Raw genomic sequence first — 22,471 nt, forward strand, 5'->3', positions numbered from 1 at the left:
AGGCACCACAATCTAATGGATCTTTCCCCTCTTTGTGTATAACCGTTATTACTGCCTCAGGCCAGCTCTGAGGTGGGTCATTTTCCTGTAAGGCATAATTAAAGATCTGGCAAAGTTTTGGCACAAGCTCCTCTCCAAAGGCCTTATAAAATTCACCTGGTAGACCATCTGTGCCAGGGGATTTGTTGTTTTTTAATGATTTAATAACGTCTTGCATCTCGTTTTCTCGGATAGGAGCTATTAATTCATCCGCCTCAGATGCAGAGGGTTTTCTTAAATTAAGATTTTTGAATATATCTTCCAATTTCCTTTTGTCTTGTGTTTCTCCTGATGTATCATAAAGATTTTTATAGTAAGTATGGAATGCCCCAGCTATCTCCTCTGGGTGGGAGACCTCGGTCAGAGAGGAGGGGTGTTTTATCTTAGGGACAATACGGCTTGATTGTTGTTTCCTCAGTTGAAAGGCAAGTAGCTGACTCGCCCGATTTCCCTTTTCATAGTACCCCTGTCAATCGTCAGGTGTAAGCCCAGCATCAGTTCCCGGCTGGGACCTGATCTAAATTTGGAAAGTGATCAGATATCTTTCAGTTAGCCTGTTCGTCTAGCCGGAGACACCGGATAACTCTTCAGCCAGAGCTTCTTTTTCAGTAAAGAAGGGGAAGCACAGCATATGGGTGTCACTTCTCGCATTAAAAATTGTATAAACTATTAAAATCAGAGGGAAATACAAGTGTCATGAATTTAAATTCAGGGAAACATCAGCAGGCCAATGATGTTATCCTGGAAATTAACGCTAATGGCATTGCAATGTTGTGATCCTGTCATCGCTCTAAACTGAGGTGCCATTTGCCTCAGTGTTTGCAAACTTCAAATTAGGTTTTAGAAACTTTTCTCATTTTCTTTTTTTTTCTCCTCATGTTCAAAGTTTCCTGCCCTTTAAAGAAATCCATTAAAGTGTGGCGTAATTTCCCTGTCCAAATCGTCCTCAGTGTGTTCGAATCTGGTGTTTGACAATGAAGGTTTTAATGGTAATTCGTTCTTTTCCGGAGTTTCTGCACAGGCATGAGAAACACTCTCGGTCAGTTGCGGTAACGTAAGCAAATCGTGTCTTGTGCCGTGTCAGTTTCTGCATAACCTGCATCTCAAGATCCGGTTTGACCCGCTTGATGTCCACTCACCACGCAGACGCTGCCGCCACTTCTTGGAAAACATGATTAGGTTACGAGAGCTTTTCAGCGCATTGAAATTCACCTTGTGGGGTGTACAGTGAATCTAATGGCAGATTCCCCCCCCCCCCCATGCTTCGTCCATGTTTATTCACCCTGCAAGACTTCAAGACGGAGGGAAAGTGCAAGCTGACGCTCACACTTGCATCACCCGAAGTATGTACCTCACCCCGGCAGAGGAGACAGCCAAAAAGACCCGAGAATTTGGACTGTTTGAGACGGCGAGTGAATTCGACACATATTTTTTCTTTGGTTTTTCACTTTTCTGGTGTGGAGAGGAAAAATCGAAGCAGCGGTTTCCCAAACAGTTGACGGTTATCAGCTGTATTTATTTCTGACCTTGTTATTTTACACAATTCTAATTCCAAACTTTCAGTTTATCATGTTTCATTTAATTATTACTTATTTGTGTTTCCTTTTCCTTACATTTCAACATGTCCTATCATGTTGAAATGTCCCAAGCGTGACAGACAGCAATAAACGAGACCTTGCATAAATACCCGCAAGTGTTTTTAGAGGTCATGGCAAAGTATATGCTGGTTTAAACTTAATGGAGGATGAATGGGGCAATTTTCTCCTTGCTGCGGTTCAATGCAAGGGTCATCAAGGACTATCATCCCCCCCTTTTTTCTAATCGGGGTAATTGTTTGCAATTAAAAAAAAAAAAGAAAAAAATAATCTCATGACTACAAATGACTGCATTATATTAATATTACAGAGAGAGATATCCGGCTTTGTGTAAATTCTGCACAATCTGTGTCACTTCCTAACCCGGGAGTGGCCTCATGCATAACATTCCCATCATTGTGAAATATGATTGATGACTAAAAATGACCGAAACCGTCATTAAAGGTTTGGTAGCAGTTATAGCTATCCTGATGTATGCAGATGATATTGTGATCTGTAGTGAGAGCAGGGAACAGGTTCAGGAAAATCTCGAGAGGAGGAGGCATGCTCTGGAAAGGAGAGGAATAAAGAGCCTAGTCGCAGCAAGACCAAGAGGAACCCAGATTGGAACAGTGAGGCTACAGGGAGTGGGAATCAAGAAGTTAGAGGATTTTAACTACTTAGGGTCAACTCTTCAGAGCAACAGAGAGCGTGGAAAAGAGGTAAAGAAAGCAGGTTGGTACGGGTGGAGAAAAGTATCAAGGTTACATTCAGTATGTTTGAGTTCATCTCCTGTAGATTTGATTCCTGATTTTCTCCTCCCGATTTTCCAGTTGCGATTTCTGCTTATTTTTACGACATAAATGATTAGTGATTGCTAATTAATGAAAGCAAGCAGCAAGCAGGATATAAAGTGATTGTAAAAAAGGTACAATACATGACGTTAGAGGTAGGTGATAGTTTTATTCAAGTGGGAAAACTTTTGTCTGTCACACATCTTTACTGTAGTACACCACCAATCTTGACTTGGTAAGCCCTCCTTGTTGTCTCCCGATCCATCTCTGGATATTTACAAGTCAGATCGTGCTGATTTGGCTATTATTTTCAAATTATTAACCTTTTGTTTTTTACTAGTTTGTATCAACAACAAGCCCCAACTTAACTATCCGAGGCTTCGCTTGTAATTGAGTTTTGAGAGCGACATGTTCGCTTCATGATTACGATAGATTTGGGCCTTGGCACCTCACATCTGTCTAGACTCCCAACACACACACACACACACACACACACACACATGCACACACACCATACCTACCTTCACACCCCCCAGGTTTCACTAACTATGTTTCTACAACACAGACTGCAGTGTGTTCGCATTAGTTCAGTGTGTATTTATGCGCACACATGCATTGTGTGTGTGTCTGTGTGTGTGTTTGTGTGTGTGTGTATCCAGGACACATTGTCTGGACAGGAAAAATGAGAATGGATGGGATTGTAATTACTGAATGGAGATATCCACACAGTGTGAAATTAGAAAAGGCTGGGTGAAAACCTCCCACAGGCACCGCCGTAAAGAGAAAGTAGTTGTCATGGTGATTGGCAAATTCAAACAGGGCTTCGGGGAAAGAGGTGTGAGGGCATGTAGTTTAAGTGAGATTTTCCTTTGTGTGTGTCCCAAAAAGAGGCAGAGGTTGCCATGACCTTGCTGATGACTCAAGGGGATCGAGTTTTCCAACTGGTGGACATTTAAACCAGTAGTCTTAGTGTACCTGGAAGTTGTAACCAATCAGGCGCTCTGACATCATTTCACGCTGGTAAAACCGTCACTTTGCTTTACCTCCTCCCCAATGCTCTCACCTTTACACTCCAAGCAAGTCACTTAAGATTTAGCAGGTAGAAATATTCAACCAATCTCCTTATGCTCCTTTTGGCAACAGCCAATCATCTTCCTCTGTCCAACTCTGCCTCCTCCGCCTCCTCTTCAACTGTTATGCAAATATGACATGCCAGTCACTCACTACAATCAGACAATAAATAAATAGATAAACAAAAGCCTTGCAAAAGATTAGAAATTGTCTTAATGACATGGGTTGTCTATTTTCCTACTGCAGTCCAAATAAAAAAAATTAAAAAAAACATGCAGCACGGGAGACTACAAGTGGATATCTTGTCGTGGCAACCAGACTTGAATTTCGTCACTTGAAGACATTTCACCCCTCTTCCAAGAGGCTTCTTCACTTCTTCAGAACGTCTTCAAGCGAAGAAATTCAAGTTGCCACGACAAGAAGATTTTGACATGAATTCCTGGACAGCTGAGAACCCCTACAGACAGTATTGGAGACTCTAAATTGCCCATATGCATGACCAAGAGAGTGAACAGATAGATGTCTCGGTATTTTGCGACTGAACAGTCCAGGGTGATTTCAGCCTCTTGCCTGATGATAGCTGGGAAGCCGCGAGAGCTTCTGCGACCCAGAGAGCTGGCTAAGCGGAATAAATAAAGAATGAATGAATGAATTTTAACGTACCGATCTGAAAACTTGTATTCAAAAAACAAAGATGGGCTCCCTTTGCAGTTTTACCCAAATCCACTTGAGTAAGCTGAATGTATCCTAAAAATGCTCGAAAAATGACATTTAAATCATTAAGAGATTACATAAATGAATGAGCATTCACTAAAATAACCTCGGCGTAATCCAAAAATGGATATGATTAGCAAATGCACTGCAATTAACCAAAAAAAAAAAAAAACTTGACTATGTTTAAATGCTCAGGCCAAAGGAAACAGGGATTAACCTTCACGTGGAGGAAAGTATATAACTCTGCGTTCTCTTGAAAATCCTCCTTGGTTTCTTTGGCAGGAGCTGTGTTTTCTCACCTCCTTTTTAACGACCAATGTGTTTTAATTGGAATCCTCGACCCGCTGGGGCCTTTCAAGACAACTTCGGATGAAACCAGAGTGAAAAGGTATTATTTTTCAAACCCGGAGCTCCGTCTCTTCGCCCATACGAGATGAAGAGTATTGAATAATAAGCTAGTTATGCAATAAGCTCTGAGAGGGGCGGCCATGAACCTTCTGTTTAGACTCCTGGTGTTCAGTAACTAAAGACATGACGCACATTTCAACTCCGCATTCCGGTTTGTGGTGCAATGCTCTGGAGCAATGTTGATGCAGAACGCAAGCTGTTTCATTTGGTGGTTTTCGATTAAAAGTAAAGTTTTTTCTTCAACACCATTGAAGACATTTAACACCGAAATCAAACTTTTGCATTTATTTGCGAATAAACATTTAATTTATGTCACCAATTCTTATAAGACTTTGAAAATATTTGGAAAACACTCTTGGAAAACTATCATCTCACACCTGCTCACGTCTTAACTCCAGTTTTTAGTTTTAAGTCAACAAAACTGAGATTTTAAAAAGACTGTGAATCTTACAGGGTCACTATTACAATATAACAATACCATTCAGTCTATAATTTTTTTCCGTCATGTGATCTTTTCATCAAGTATTCGCAGAACCTCGCTTATTCCAGTCCTTGGCTTCTCCTTCACTTGGCCGTGATACATTGGTGTCACGTTGGTGTTGATGTCATCCAAGCCAGGCTGTTTTGCCCACAACTCCTCTTTCTGGACACTCCATATTGATCCAAATGTCCTTTGCTGGACAAATAAATGGACAAGTTATAGTGCAAATGGCATGAAGGTACTGCTCTAGTTACTGTTGTCGACCAAGTTTCCTGCTTCCAGTTTTGTTAGATCTCATCTATTGGTTGTTGGTTGTGTTACGTCACCATAAAGACTCAAAGACTTGCTGTAAACCCCAAGAGTAGGAAAAACTGATCAAAGACCGCTAGGATTACAACCTTTTAATTGATAATTGGAGCGCTGCCACACCAGTAAAACTCCTAAGATAAGCAAACCTTCAGTTTTAAGTGTGCGACTGTGAAAATCCTTCAGTGTAAGCTCAACATTAAAAACAGTGGCAGCCACAAAAAGTAGCATTGCAGGAGAATGGACAAAGAAAACAACTCCCAAAATAGAACCATGTTGAAATACATTATTTATATATTAATAAATGAAAAGGAGCATAAACCTTTTGGATTATACATCTGGACGTACATCAGCCGAAGCTCAGCAAAAAGTCCCAGGTTACTCCATCCGAACTCTCAAATGCACGTCCTTGCACAGTGATGACAAACTGGCGGCAGCAGCTGTTGCCATGAATGAATATCATTCAGACGAACACCCGGGCGGGGCCCGGTGCCGGCTCTGGCCCGTGTCCTCACAAATTTCCGTTCTTGACAAAACACGGTGCTCGCCGTTGAGAAGAAAACAAATCTCCTGGTTGCTTCCTCATTTCTTGGGGGGAAGGGGGCGTGTCAACACAAACAAACTGCCGGTGTCGATTCGCCTCCATGGAATCGCTTCGGTTGAGGATTTCTTGCTAAGTATTTCATAATTTCTTTGGAAGTTTTTTTTTTCTTTTTTGGAAACTTCATGTGTATTTAGAGATTCATTCATTGAGGGGCACTAGCCTATTCGGACTGTCATTGGGCGAGGTGTTCACCTTGGATCCATCACAGGGCCTCTCATAGAGACAAACAATTCACTCTCTCATCCACATATCATTCAAAAACATACAACCATTCATTCATCAATTCACATGTCCAATTCATCCAGTGACGAGGTCTCTGATTCATCCACAGTGTGTTTTTGACTGGGAGGAAACCAGAGAACCCAGAGGAAACCCATGCTGACACGGGAAGAACATGGAGGAGTCAGCAACCCACGGCTCTTTGACCCCCTCATGCTGCTGCCTGTGGCTTTTGAAAATAATTGACGAGTACTTAATTTAAATTTATTTTATTTTCGATCATTCATTTTTTAAAATGTATAAATTTGAAGTTTATGGCGATCATCTAACATCGTAGCAAAACTTGTTAAAATATTTTTGTCGCTCTTCATAGGCGATAGCATTTTTGGTTTGCTGTCGGTGGATAATTAAATTTTGGCTTTCTTTTTTCATAAAGACAAGGCCTCAAATTTCTGATAAGAAATTTGCATAGTACCTTCTACCCAACACCTTTTTTCTTTCTAAATGTTTTTTTGCATGCAGAAATGTGATTTCATTTTCTCTGTGGTTGTTCATTGATTTAAAAAAATGCAACAGATATTTTGTTCAACAAGAATTAAATCAAAATTTATTTTATTTTTGTCAATTTTATTTTAGTTCAGTCATTTGTAAAATGTAATTTTAAATTGGAAGATTATGGCAATCTTGGAACATCTAAATAAAACATAGTAAAATATTTTTTGCGCTCTTTGAAAGTAACTGCATGTACCAGTGAAAGGATGACATCGGTGGATGATTTAAGTTTGGCTTTTTTATGCATAGTATAGAGGCAAAAGAAAATAATGTTGTATGCCGTATTAATTCATTTTAAATTTCAAAAGGGTTGTGTGACTGTTTTGTTTACTTTGTGGAAATTGGTCCAAATGGCTCAGTGATAAAGGTTGTCAACTCCTGGACTAGGGGAACATTAAACCCTTGTGCTTTTGTGTATTTTGAGATCTTTTCCTGGAATTTTTGAGTGAAAATTATTTATTTATAATTATTCATGAGTTTTTTTTTATATCTATATTGCAACCTTAAAATAACATATTTCTATTTGGCGAACAGTTTATCTAATTTCTTGCCAATTCAAACATAATTGAATTCTTGTTTGTAGGTCATCTTTGCTAATTTCATGCTAAATGTTTTGCTAATACCCCCCTTTCCCCACCACCTGAAAAATGCTGTTGCCAAAATACAAGGCTCAGTGTTGAAAGGTTAAACACCGTCCTCCACTCACTCCTTCACGTCTATGTTTGCTTACTTCTGAGAGAACATTTGTGACGACAAACACCTCCGGGTCTCCTCCACATCACCCATTTGGTTTTCTGTTTGAAAAAAATATATTTTTAAGTTATTTATAATGTCATATCGGAGCAGCCATGTTCTTTTCGTGGCCCCTGGCTGTTTAATGATGCGCCTGGAAATGAACCGAATCAACGAACAAATGAATTTTGGTGTGTGAGTGACAATAGACTCTTTTTATGACTAAGTATATTTCTAATGATTTAAATTTCTCTCACTGCTTACGCATACAGGGTGATTATTTGTATTTACCCAAACATCCAGTCCAACTGGATTTTTCCATCCACTAAGGCGGGTTTCTGAGTCTGTGATTTGTAGATTCAGAGGAGAATTTTTAACAGGGCTCATTTTTTTTTTTTTTGCAAAACGAGGTGCCACATCTCCATGGAAACGGCATGAATGAGAATCTTTTGTGTGCCACAATGGCATCGATCCTAAAAAAGAACAAAAGTTAAGAAAATTTACAAAAAAAAAAATTGAAAAGAAATAAGAGCTGCTTAGAGCATTGCAATGCTAAGAGTATTAAGGGCTACTATGTAGGAGTGCTGCTTTCTTTCAAACGAATTAAACTCCCCAACCTTCCTCAAGAAACGATGAATGACAGTCTGCATCTTGCACTCTGTCACCGAGCCCAGGTGTCTGTGATCAAAAGACAACAAAGTCTAAAGAGATTTCCTAATGTAATGTTTGGGGGCATTTTATTTCTATTTATGTATTTACTCATTTATTTCATTTCCTTTTCTCCTAATTCAATTTAAAAAAAAAAATCAACAGACGCATCAAAACAGATGCATGTAGCTATACTGCACAAAAGTCAAGAAGAAAACAAATAAAACAACCAAAAAAAAAAAAGTCAGAGTTAAATATTTTTTTAAAATGTGTATATTCATATACAAATATATATATACACACACATATATATGGAGAGAGAGAGAGATATTTGAAAAGTGTTTATTCATTCATTTATTCATTACACCTGACTCCATGTCACTAAACTGGACAAAAGCCAAGACGCAAAAAATGAATAACATAGCAATGAAATAAAATGAAATAATATATATATATATGTATATATGTGTGTGCGTGTGTACCAAAACAAAATTTAGTTTGAACTATCATTTTAAAGTACTCTCTAATAATGATAGTAAAATGGAGTGTGATTTTATTAGGACTGCACCTTTCATACAAGAATTACAGCTCACATTTTTTCACCATAGGAAAAAAACTGATAATTTGATTTGCTATACTTTATAGAATAACGACTTAAAATTCAAATAGGGAGGTTAAAAGCCCATTTTGTTATCATGACCAAATCCCTTCGCTATCAAAAGCAATATGGAATAAAATGGAATTGAGAGAAACAGTTAGATAAAGCGCAAACGATGAGCATCAGGTAAAACTAATGTCAATTAGTATACATTTTTACTTTTCCTTTAAATACCTATTGGACTGTAACATATATGGGTTGCCATTGTCGGGAAACCCAGCAGCAGATGATCAGTGATCTTGAAAGCGGCCAGTGCAGACAGGATGCAGCTGGTCGTCATCCATTACGGAGCTTTGTATTTAACTGCAACGTTAAAAAAATCAATTCTAAACGCTTCTGTCGGCTAGTGCAGAGCTGCTAGATCTGGGACGATGTGTTTCCAACTCTCAGTGCCGTTCTAAGCTGAGCTGATGAGTTTTGAATGAGAATGCGAAGCCCTTATTAGCTGCTGCTCTGGAAACGTTCCCGGCTTGCTTGGAAAGACCAAAATGAAATGAAACAAAGCAATAATATCTGTCCTGCAGTGTTAAGCAATTTATGACATGGATTTATTTAACTATCTTTAAACAACTACATCTCATACAATTCCTCTTGTGGCATGAAAGCAGAACACAAAAAAAAAAAAAATTACTTAATGGCAAAACTTAACGGCCCTTAATTTGCCCTGAAAAATATTTCCAAGGACAGTCTACTGCTAAAGGCAAATCGGACAGGTTTTCCTGTCTGTGCCAAGCATTGTAAATATTTTGAAACTGAATAGAGACGTCATACATCGCTTTACATTCATGAGTTACATGATACGGGAAAAAATTAAACAATAAATACTAAATAAAACAAAATGAAAAAAATAAAAAATAAATAAATCTCAATTGTTAAATCCCAATTTTTATTTCATTAAATGATTAAAATTAAATGGGTATCATTTTGGATTGGGTCATATCATTTCATTGGTTTTATTTGAACCAAATTGTTTTTTTTTACACAAAGCAAATGATAATAATAATAATAATAATAAACAAACAAACAAATAAATAAATAAATAAATCGATTAATTAATTAATTCATTCATTAATTAATAAATTAATAAATAAATAGATGTTTTTAATGAAGTTACAGAAATATACAAATATGTTGCAAAATATGTTTAGATTTAATTTTTGTGGACTGGGTATACATTTTTTTATTATTATTATTCTTTTTTATTAAAGGGGACATGCATTGTATTTCACCTGTCAGTGACTGTTTGCTCTGTAAGAAATATGGGTTGAGACCTTGTAGGTTGTAGTTTTTATATATACTCCGGAGCTTTCATGGCAGGGTGACGGAATGTTGAGAAAAAAAAGGAAATTGAAAATAGAAAAATGCTTTTCAACTAATGTGTTTTCAACAACTGCAATATTGTTCAACTGTGGCTTTCCAGGCCACTTGACAACTCTTCATTAGTCAACAGACAAAATATTTATGCATTTTCATACTAAATATATCCGTGTATCTATTTACCATATATCCATACATCAATATAGCGACGAGTAGAATAAAAAGCTGTTGTTTGCGTCTTGGCCTTTTATTCCGCTCGCGACGACAGGCTTTGTTGACAGGAGCATCGAGGCCGGATAGAGACAGAGATAGAAACGGTTCACCGAAGAGCCAGAATCCGTGACGGTATCTTGGAGAAGATTCCTGCGCGGGATGAAAACACTGGCGGCGAGCCAGGTATGTCACCGCGACAACGCTGCATTATATAACCGTCGGCCCCGAGACAAGGAGGAGTAGATTCCTCTGTCGGAGTTCAAAGTGCACCCTGAAAAGATAATGGTCCCCTTTTATCACTGTTTCATAGTAATGAGCTTGTTCATCACCTTGGGGAGATCTCAGGACAGGTTGGGAGGATGAGGGGAGGAGAGGGGCTGAGGAATGCCCATCCATCAGGAGCTGCAACCAGCGTCTGGCCTGGAGCCCGGCCTCCTCATACCCCCAGACCTCTTCATCACTGTCTGAGTTGGTGGCGGCTGGAAAAGCTGTCCGGAGCCTCAGACAGAGGGCAAGAACGTCCCGCCCACAGCAGAAGGAAAAAACATTTAATCGCTTTCCGTTGACTTTGCATTGCATGAAGATGCCTCATTGTTAATTCTGTCTGCTTGCAAAAAGACAAAAAAAAAAAATGTGAAGGCTGGCTGTGTGGCAGGATATGCAACCAGAAGCAGCAGCACCAGTGGAGGGTTGAGCTTTTAAGGAAGCAAAAACAGGCAATGAAGTGGAAGGACGACAAAACTGTGGTTAGAATTCTTTTCAACCAACAAGTCAAATGTTCAAATATTGCTGCTGTGTAAAATTTAAGTATTTTGACAGCATGTAATTTTTACAAACAGATGTCCGCCCCATGAAATACAGCATCTGATAAAAAAAAGGTAAAGTTTCTTTCCAGCTGCAAGCGCTTTGGTTTCCATTTGCAATCTCAGTCGTGTTAACCAGGGCCATTTGCAATCTCAGTCGTGGTAACCAGGGCGGCTCTGGTGATGCTCAAATTTGATTACTCCCTCCGGGTCAGTCCAGTCCCCTCCAACAACAATTCCCAGTGCTTGTGTGTACAACCAGGGTAAAGGTTTGCATTATGCACAAATGCCCAACACAGGAGAGCCACCACTTCAGGACAAAACTGTGACTCCACTCTGGAACCAACTGTCTTCTCTGGCCAGAATACACATGATGCTGTCTACGAAAGAATGACCTTCAGGTGTAGGTGGACCGTAAAGAAGCCATCTTTGTCAAAACAGAAAAAACATCTCTGAACAGAGGAGGGGGCCTCAGACACCAACTTTTACTTTAACCTATAACCCCATACTGGGATCCATACCAAGACAGATTTGCACACATAGTCCAGGACCTTCTGCACCCTCCAAACAACCAGGAAAGATCCACCACCAGAACCCCCACCTAATCCTCACTCCATGTGATCCAACAGGTTTCACTCCATTGCCTGGCTTTACTTTTTCACATTCCAAGCCAGGTAAAACCCCAAAAGTTTCTCCTTTATCCCAATGACCGACACCTCATTAGCATAACAACCCTCTAAAACCTAGTTTCTGCTCATCAACTCTTCCATTTACAACACAAGCCACCATAACCTAGACCCTCCCAAAACCCTGGCAGTTCTATTGGGACACTCTGCACAGGTCATTAGAACTGAAGAAGCCACTGGGATGAGGGCTGAAATGTCTTTAAGTGAAGAAATTCAAGTCCAGTTGCTACAACGAGAAGATTTCAGCAAGAATACATCATGAAGGGTGTATCCAGTGTAAACATGGCAAAACCAAATATGCAAAGCAAACTGACAACTCACATATGGGACCGGTTGAGGCCCAGGTTAACAATGGCCGCCATTGGTACCGATGACCTTCAGGGTACTGGCGGAATTTGGGCTACTGAGGGTTAAAGAAGGAAAGGAGGAAGGCATATTCAGAAGCAGGGAGAGAAGAAGAAAAAGAAGGGTTTCATTCAGAGGACAAAAGACTCACTGTCAATAGTCTGATTACTGTTTAGCCACGACATCATATGCGATGTCTCAACCATTGTCTGTGGCTTGTTCCCGAAAGTAGAACATATGGTGGCATACAGTACCACATTTGGTCGCATCACCCAAAGTCAGGTGATATAACATTTGTTGATTCCCCGGGGACAAACTGCTTCAGTATCTGCTTTTGCACATTGCTGTGAGAATACGGTTTCCTTTTTGTTCCAGGGCTCTGGCAGAAACTGGTCCGATTGGCTCAGGCATTCTCAGAGTGGTCACTTTGCCGCGGGCCTCTTGTTGCTGACAGTGAGCTGGTGGTTTAAAATATGAGTCCAGCTTTTTTGGATGGTGTTCCAAGGGACATCTGGACTCTCTCTGGCTGGATTTTTTCCTGGTGGCATCAGATTATGGCTGCATAGTTTACACACAACTTTAATTCGAGGCATCACGTTATCGGATCGCTCCAACGTTTTCTGTGCAGACAGAGGCTGAAAGTAGCATAAATACAGAGAACAAATTGAGCTAATTATCATATTTTATCTGATAGAGATGACTGATTGTAAGGCAAACTTTTTGCTTAACGCTACAATGTTTTCCATGATTGATGGCAGACGATCAACATACATTTTTAGCATCTGCAGTGCGATGTGTGCGACCATGCAGTACTTCCATCTGACAGCATGCACATAAAAGATCAGCTAATTCATTCAAATAAGCCTCAGCATTTTTTTTTTTTTTTTTTTTTTGGGCATTACACATGGAAAACATGCAGCGTTAAAGATTTCCATGAGTAATATACACGGACGTTATTCATTAAAACTGAATATGATGTGATTCTGTAAAACCAAAATTGGAAGCCCAACTGAGTTTTGATTTTGGTTGTACTCAGTTTCAAGTATCTGTCTGTTCGAATCAATTTGGAAACTATACTTTGGTTAAAGAAATAATAATATATAATATAGTCACTCATTTTCTTTAATTCTTCAGGGTTGTTGGACACAGACAAGTTTGAACTGACTCTGACCAATTTTCTAATTTTGGAAATTACATTATCCCCATTTTCAGTGCTCTGAAATGCCGAGTTATTTATTCATCTTCATATTTTTGGTCGGGTTCAGAAAGTCACATGGTTTTGGTCTAAAAATGAACCTTTAAACAACCATTATTCATCGCATCCATTCGTAGCCCAAGCCCTTGCCAAATCATAACGCCTTAACGGGAGCACAAAGTGCAACTGTGAGGGACAAACCAAGGATTCCACAAAAAAATACGTTATTGTGGTATTCAGATAACACTTTCATGAAGGCGAGCACTGATGAACATAAAACCCAATTTGTTTTCTTTAAAAAATAACAACTTGCGTTCATTGCATATTTGAAAACAGTCGTCTAATAGCAGGAATGACAAAAAATATTTGCCGGCACTTCACGGAGATGAGAAGTACTGTGCCAAACAGCTCTCGCATTGAACCAAAGGCCTCAATGGAATTGTTACAAAGCACCGGAGACCAACAAATTTTCAATCTGCCATATTAGAGGACGTGTAAAACCAGTCAGACCCGACTGGATGTCTTTTCTTTTTCAACAAATGAAACCTCACCGAAAGGGGTTCCAGGTGACAGTGACATGACAGACTACCATCCCCAACGTGGGGTCGCTGACCTCCACCTTCCTTCTGGTTTAACAAGCACACCACACCCACAGCCCTCCAACCCCCAGGCCCAGAGGGACGTATGAGCTCAGAGGAGGGGGAGGAGTGTGCAGCTACATATGTGCATGTGGTGAAATGTTGCTCTGGGGAAGATCATGCTCTCCTGCTCGACCTTGAATGTTCTCTATAATGTTGCTGAGGGTCTGAATATGTATACCTCTCCATAGACCTGGTACCTGTACATAGAGCCCAATTAAAAAAAAAAGGGAGGCCCTGCTTCAGGTGTAAAAACTCAAAATGTGTTAGTTTCTGAGGCAGTTTGTGTTTAGACAAATGCAAATCACCACATCAGCGTTCAGGCCGTTCAGCAGCAGAACTCGCTCTCTTGAGTTTACATTACTTTGAGTGAAGCCCTTAATTGCGTGTTCAAACTCCTCCTTAAATTAAATTCCTACATTTTTCAAGTTGGGTTATTGAAGCAGGGAGGGTGGGGGACCGGTTTTTCGCGATTGCCCGGTGGCTTCGTCTTGACGAATCTAATCACAGTTTCCTCAGTTCCACATCCGGCCTCTCCGATGACATTCTGATCAATTTATTTTTTTTATCCTTGCTGACGCTCCATTTTTGCTCTGCTTATCCAATTTTTCCCTTCCTCTTGTTTTTTTAATTCTGTTATTTATTTTTGTCCTTGCTGTTGTTGTTGTCACTAGTTTCTTCTATTTATACGTCTCTTCTATTTTATATTTATATTCACATTTGACATGGTCATTATTGCCCTGCTGTGACAACAAATTTCCCTACGGGGATCAATAAAGTACTATCTCATCTCAATTCTATAGAGCGTACAAGTGATGTCCTTAATTGGTAAATCTTGTAAGAATAAATACCAAATCATAAATAGCAACAGTCCCTTGACACAGTTCTAAAACAAAACAGCTAACTTAGCTGACCGCTGCATGGTTATTTTGACCCATTTCAGCCTATTTAGCACAGAAAGCTCTATCATCAGGTGCAAATGAAGTATGATCAACAGCTGATCAAATGCTGCTCTTATTGTACAAAAGCTGCATCACAACCCCCATGACAATGATATAAATACTTGTGATTTTGGGTTTTCCGAGTTCATACATGGTAAAACCCAACAAATGATGAGGTACCCTAAGAAGAGAAGAGAACGACCACCAAAAGAGTTGGGCAAGTCACTGAACATTTTAAGATGATGCCCTCTTGTTTCACTGGCCAGTTGTGGATTGTTTGTCAGTGTGACAGTGCTCCAACAGGTGTGTGTGTGTGTGTGTGTGTGTGTGTGTGTGTGTGTGTGTGTGTGTGTGTGTGTGTGTGTGTGTGTGTGTGTGTGAGCGTCGTCGCCATGACTCCGTCAGTCAGTGTAACACCAGCTGCTCGCGTCTTCATCGTCGCACACGACTGCTGGAAGTGCAGATGTTTGTCCGTCACGGGAAAGAGATCATTCCTAACCAGCAGCACTGGGGGGTGGAGAAACACTCGAGCCACTCGGAAGTAGTCTTTCTTCTTCACCTTGGCTTTGTGACAAAATAGTGTTATTTAATTTGCAGAACTGAGATGTGATAATAAGCCAGTCGCATTTATCTGGTATTAGCGAGGTCTCCCAGTGCGTAATCTCGTACGCTTGGTGCCTTCACACGATTTTGGCAGCCGGCGATGTGATCATTCGCATTTGTGGGTTCTGCTTTTTTTCCACATTGGTTGAGCTATTGTTGTTTTTCCACTTAGTTTGTTCAAGTAATGTCAGGCTGAGCACATTTCTGATGAGATTTTTGGATGTGGCACACTACGCGGGTACAAAAATTAAAGAAATAAAGACACTCGACAGGGCGGCGTAGCAAGAAGGTCCCCCGGTTTGAGTCCAAACTGCACAGTGAAGGGTTATGGGTCTCTCGAAGTGGTACCATGATGGATCCAGGGTGATTCAATGACAGCCTGGATTGGGATCCAGCATTCGGCGATCCTGAATGTGGGATAGCTAGGAGAGAGAATGAATGTTTGACTTTTTAGTAAAGCCTGAATGTAACCCAAAAGACTGGAGGCAATGCATTAAAGTGTAAAACATGTCATTTCTTCTTTCCTGTAGGCAGCACTATCGCAAACATTGCCAATGTGTTCGTGTGAAAACTCCAGGGGGTTGGAGTGAGAGTACAACAGCTTATTTCTCCGAGCTGTTTTGCATGAGGATGGACCCAAAACATTCACATTTAATAGCTGGTATATTTTTCTTTTCCTTTTATTTAAAGAATCTCTATTTTTTAAATGTTCAGTCTCTGCTACGGACAAAAACTAGTACATTTGGGTGACGCAGATCAGCTTGGTTTTGGTCGATGCAGAGCTAATGATCTGCTGAACCGTGAAGGTTTGGAAAAAGATCTGACTCATGGGGAGTCAAATTACAACAGGTTGCGTTCTCGGTAAGCCGCATGAAAGGAACGCAGCTGTAAGCTCATGGCAAGATGTAATTGAATTACGGACCTCCCATCGGGTCCAGGTCATGGTCGCACTTGCCTTTTTCAAAGCATTTTACAGGAGCAGCGAAATTCCTGCCACCGGTTGAAGATCACGGTCCGGTTTAATGTTTGGCAAGCTAAAGGGAGGGGGGGCAATTTTACTTTGTCAGAGGAGCACAAGGGTCACCGGTGGTTCAATATCAGACAAATCTAAGATGCTAATATCCATGTCCAATCCCGGGCTGAGAGTTGATGTTCAGCCACCTGAATTTGCCACCTGAATTTGTACGTGAATACCAAATTGCGTGGTAACATGCACTTTGGTTTTTGCTGGACATCTGTGCTGAGCGGGTTGAGCGGTGCCACCCCTGTCAAAATAGCTAATTTCGTCCATAAAAGCTATGAACAGAATTGGTGACAAAAGGAAGCCCTGACAGAGTCCAACTCTCACCAGAAATTAGTCTGACTTACAGCCATTCGTACCAAGCTCCGACACAGGTCATACAGGGACCGATAGGGTTCGGTACCCCATATTCCCTGAGGATCCCCCACAGGATCACTTGCCCAAAACCCTGGCAGATATATTGGGAAACTCCCCTCAGATCGTTTGAGCCGAAGAGCCTCTCAGATGAGGGGTGAAACATCTTCAAGTCCAGCTGCCACAACCAGAAGATTTTAACAATAATGTTTTGACATTTGTGTTCTTATTGACTCCACATGGGCTGGACAGGGACCGCCAGGGGCCACATGTGGGCGTAAAATGGCCAGGTCTGTTTTAGATGTTAAATAATCAGTGTGATCCAACACTTCTCCAGTCCAAGTCCTGGGCGGCGCTGCAGGCGGTGCTATCCCATCAACTGCTCTTAATAAGTTGCTCAAATCTGCAGTTTGAATGGAATACCAATATCCCTCCCTATTACTTCAGGGCTTTAGAGCACCGAGGACAACAGGCTCGGTAAACTCCGCAGCACTTGGAAGGGGCTATTTACCGCTGCAGCGCGTAGAGCTCTTATCGCCGGATTTGTCGGTGGCACAAGTCAATTTGCATACAATTCTTTGAGAGTGAAATGAAAACTCCTGGCAAAGGCAGGGAGGAACAGATTGCCCCCGCCATGCTCGCTTGGTGCACGCCGCCAACCGGCTTACGTCGTCGCTTCAACGGCGAACTCGCCAGCTTTGCTCGTTTCAGCATCATCGCCAACGCAAGACATTTCCTGTTTGTGTGTGATTTGAGGATCATGTCCATCCCTTTAGTGCTGTGACAAAAAATAAAATAAAATAAAAAAAAATTCTCCGCCACTCTTATATAGGCAGTGGATCTCTCACACACACAAAAAAAAATCTTTAAAATAAAGTGAAATAAAAAAATACAACAACATATTAACACTTTAGTTGTGGTCACTAACAGCATTTTCATTAAAATAATTCATTGTCGCTGTTCACAAATTTGAAATAAATTAGTCTTATGTATTATGTGGTGAGGAGGCTGTAATAAACTGTATGATTAACATCGATAGTTCCTCCTCATTGTTAATAATAGCACATTTATTTAGAAAGTGCTATTTGTCAAAGTGCTGTACAAATGAGAATAAATAATTGTAGGACACAATGAAATGGGAAAGCATTCATTCTCTCATTTATTTTCTATTCCACCTACGAAGTTTTAAATTATAAAAATTGATTGAAACCCTGTTATTGGTTTTATGGAAACTCTGTTTTTCATGGTCTTATTTGGGGGTTAAAAAAAAGAAGGGGCAATCTCAGAAGACTGCATTATTCTCACTGTAAAATCATCCCAAAATTAAATACATTCAGCATTTCCGCAGCAAGACAAGGCCCCTTCCGCGAGCCTCCCCGAGCGTCTTTTTCCTTTACTGCCACAAACATCGCGCTTGTTTTGATTCGCTGTCCTCGCCATCGGAAATTCTCACGAGGGACCAAACGAGGGTTAATCCTCAGCCAGAATGATGAAAGTAACTTTTTACTCCTTCTCAAAAAAATACCCACGCGCACACTAATGAACCCTAATAAGGGGGATTCCTGATTTAAAAGGGATAAAACTTTTGATCCCCCACTTCTGGTCAGTGGCCCGTCACTGAGAGACACGAATAGCGAGGGGATTTTATGAGAAAAGTTGACTGAATTTAATTAACCAGCGGTGGGATTGTTGGGTTTTTGCTGAGTAATTAGTCCCTTTCTTTTCAGTGACAGCGCTGCAGCTCCGGGGATTATATCATCTACCACTTTCTCTGCATTCGCTATTTAATGTAACCCTGTTTTTTTTTTTGTGCTTGAGTTAGAAATTGTACACATGTGTGCTGGGTGGAGGAGGGTCAGGGAATCAATCTTCTAATGCTACACTTTTGATAACCTTGTTCTTGAATTTCCTTATTTCTTTTGAATGAATAGGTGTTTTTGTGTCCCAGTTTGCATTGTGTTTTGCTGTACCACTTTCCACTTACATCTACACTACGGTAAAATAACACTTTTACGTTTTGTGTCATAGTACATACATACATACCTCCAAGCAGTCCAAGCAAGTCCAAGTCCAAGCAGTCCAAGGGTCCAAGCAGGTTGGAATGGGTGGAGAAAAGTGTCAGGGGTACTATGTGATAGAAGACTATCGGCCAGAATAAAAGGAAAGGTGTACAAGACAGTGGTGAGACCAGCGATGATGTATGGACTAGAAACTGTTACAATGACCAAAAGACAGCAGGCAGAACTAGAGGTTGCAGAGATGAAGATGTTGAGGTTCTCTTTGGGAGTGACCAGGATGGATAGGATCAGGAATGAGTCTATCAGAGGGACGGCACATGTTCGATGTTTTGGAGAGAATGTCAGAGAAGCCAGACTGAGATGGTTCGGTCATGTACAGAGAAGAGATAGTGAATATATTGGTAGACGGATGCTGGAATTGGAGCTGCCAGGCAAGAGGTCTCGAGGAAGACCCAAGAGAAGATTTATGGACGAAGTGAGAGAGGACATGAAGGTAGTTGGTGTGAGAGAAGAGGATACAGAGAATAGGGTTAGATGGAGAAAGTTGACTCGCTGTGGCGACCCCTAACGGGAAAAGCCAAAAGAAGAAGAAGAAGAAGAAGAATACATACATACATAAAAGTTACTAATTTCACCATGCTGTCTGTCCTATCCTTGTTGCTATCAGCCTGCACACATCCTGTCTAATATTGACAATAATTTTAATATCATTGTTATTTTAACTCTATTTTTATTTGGTTTAATTCTGGTTGTATATTTTTTACCCTCGTATCTTGTCCATTACTATCCCTGATGTTGTTGCTGTTGTTATTGTTGTTGATGGTACTGTCTATCTTCAAGGATGTCTTGCTATCTTCTGTCTTCTGTCTCTCTATTTATATTTATATTCATATTTACTTTTTTTTTTACTTTTTTTGACATTATAACTGTTACGCTACTGTGACAAAAGAATTTCCCCGATGGGGATCAATAAAGTTTATCTTGTCTTATTTCAGTAGTTACATTCAAGATGGACAAAGTGAGTTTGAGTATGTAACATTGGTAATAATGACAAAAATTAGGTACATAAAAGCTAATAAACATATGAAAAGTTAAAAAAAAGAATATATATATTTATTTATTAATGTTTTTTGCCCTTTTCTCTTGAATGGAGGTGAAGAGATGCCCCAATATTATTAGGAATAAATAAATACAAAATAATTGCTAATTGCAAGTGCTAATTGCAAATTGATGTGTGATATATCGCCATTACAAGAAAGGGCATTCAACAAATCTAAAAAACACTAACAAAAAAAAAAAAAGAGTTCAAAAATTGCAAAAGCTAAATTGTACTTTCTTCTTTACATTTTCATTGAAAAATTTGTGAATAATTTCAACAGGAAAACTTTAATTAAGGAATCTAATTTAACACTCCAATTTTTTTTTTAGTATTTTCCTTTTATTTTGATTTGGAACAATAACTAAAAGTTTGTTTATTTTGTTTCAGATCCTCATTGTTGAGAAATATGGTGTAAAATTAGCAAAAGAGACAGAATTTGAATAAGAACGTGCGCTATCAACATTATCTGACATTAGCCCACTTCAATAACTGAATCCTCTGAACTATGGAGCTCCCTCAACCTTTGACCTTTACAGGGATAACAACATGTCTCCTCTGGGAATTGGCATCCATTGAACAAAGACATTCTGTTTGACCGGTCGGTCCTGGGAGAACCGCAGCGCAAAGAAAGCAAAAAAAAAGAAACACATGGAAATCCAATAAAGTCTTTTTTATCGATTTTTCCAATAAAAAATACATTCATACAGAAACTATTTTACAAAACAATTTCAAATGAAAAAATCTTGTTATGCCATAAAACAAACAAAAATAGAGCGTCACATTTTTTTATTTTTTTTTCAATATTATCCAATAAAGCTTCTCTAGCTAAAGACAGGGCATCTTCTCGGGTCTCAGAAAGTTCGAAAGAAATCACATGGCAGAACAAAACAAACAAAAATAATAATAATACTTAGCAGGCGCCAGAATGCAAAATTATAACAAGTGTCCAGAGCAAAAGTGTTGGTTTCTTTTTCTTTTGTTTTTTTTTTTTGTTTGTTTTTTTGTTTTGTTTTTGTTTTTCTTGAAAGACGAGGCCACAGGTGTGTGCGCTATTGACGCTGACTTCCGAACGTATGTTTACTGTCACTTCCTCAGATCGAGTCGATGAACAAACGTCCCGAAAGCACAAAATAAGAAAAAAAGGAGGATGGAGTGTTTATTTTACAATTTCCATGTCGGCCTCTCATCTTCACGGGCCCGTCCATGGAAACCGAGGCGCCGTGTCAGTTTTTGGTCCCGTACCCTTTCAAAATAGAAGCTTCCTTAGAAAATTCTCCTCCATTTTACAATGTACACATCTTTGTTTGTTTGACAGTTGTTGGCGTATCGAAGAAGGAAAGAAAATGGAGTGTACAAAGAAAATAAAGAACATGGGCCTAGTGGCTTTATTTAGAAGTGACTGGGTGAAGTTGCTGAGTTGCGGTAAGGCCGCCCACGGGTTGGACGCACATCGTGAATCTGTCGCCGACACCAGTGAGGTTTGCCTAACTTCTCGTGAAACATCTTATTACGTATAATAATCGTAATAAACACGTTTTATAAACAAGTCGAATTTTTAAAAGGGGTTGATCTGTACTTTTTTTTCTCACTTCAGTGTATGTCACCCTTAATATTTATTTGATTTTCAGCACTTTGAGCTGCACAGCTAGCATAAAAAGTCTAATACCAATAATTATAATAATTTATAATGTTGCTGCATCTGCTTATTTTTTACCTGTTGAAATAATATAAGCTGATTTTTTTTATTATCATTATATTTTTTTTATTATTTTGCTGTATCACCTCCAAGATTTTTATCATATTGACTCGACCTGCCATTTTCTATTTTTCTGACCAGAAATTAGACAAATCTACTTGTACACGTTTTCTGTGAATATATCTAGTTTAAAAAGAAAAATAAACAAACAAACATTGTAGCTCCAAATTGTTCTCGAAAAAGGGAACGTAACCTTTCTATTAAGAGTGTTTGATTGGCTCCCAATCCCACGGAGATAAAACATGCAAATAGTTGAAACCAGTGCAGACTAGCACCTGGTTGAGTTTGTTTGCAAAGACAGACCCGCAGCACGGCTCAGATCGACTGGTTAAACTGGTTTCTGGTACCAGATCAAACATTTCTTCTCTTTTTTTTAACCAGGACTGAGTAAAGATAGTGACTTGCCCCAAAGGGCGAAACTCGGTAAAGCATACAGAAAAACAACAAAATAAAAAAAAAAAACAGACTCACTATTGAGAGTGCCGGGGCCAGGGGAAAAATCAGTGGGAATAAATGGCCCCAACATAAACATTTTCTTTGCAGTAAATCCTAATCCGTAACAACAGCAGCGGCTGAACACGCCACGTTTCGTGAGAACATGTTTCCATGACTGTACCTTTGACAGCTAGTCACAGTCCATCTGAAGTGCATCCACGCCGCCTCCTACTACATAGTAGTAAAA

The sequence above is a fragment of the Fistularia commersonii genome, chromosome 10, assembly GCF_037954325.1.
Source record: "Fistularia commersonii isolate RoL2024-O1a breed Wild chromosome 10, RoL_Fcom_v1.0, whole genome shotgun sequence".
NCBI classification, from domain to species: domain Eukaryota; kingdom Metazoa; phylum Chordata; class Actinopteri; order Syngnathiformes; family Fistulariidae; genus Fistularia; species Fistularia commersonii.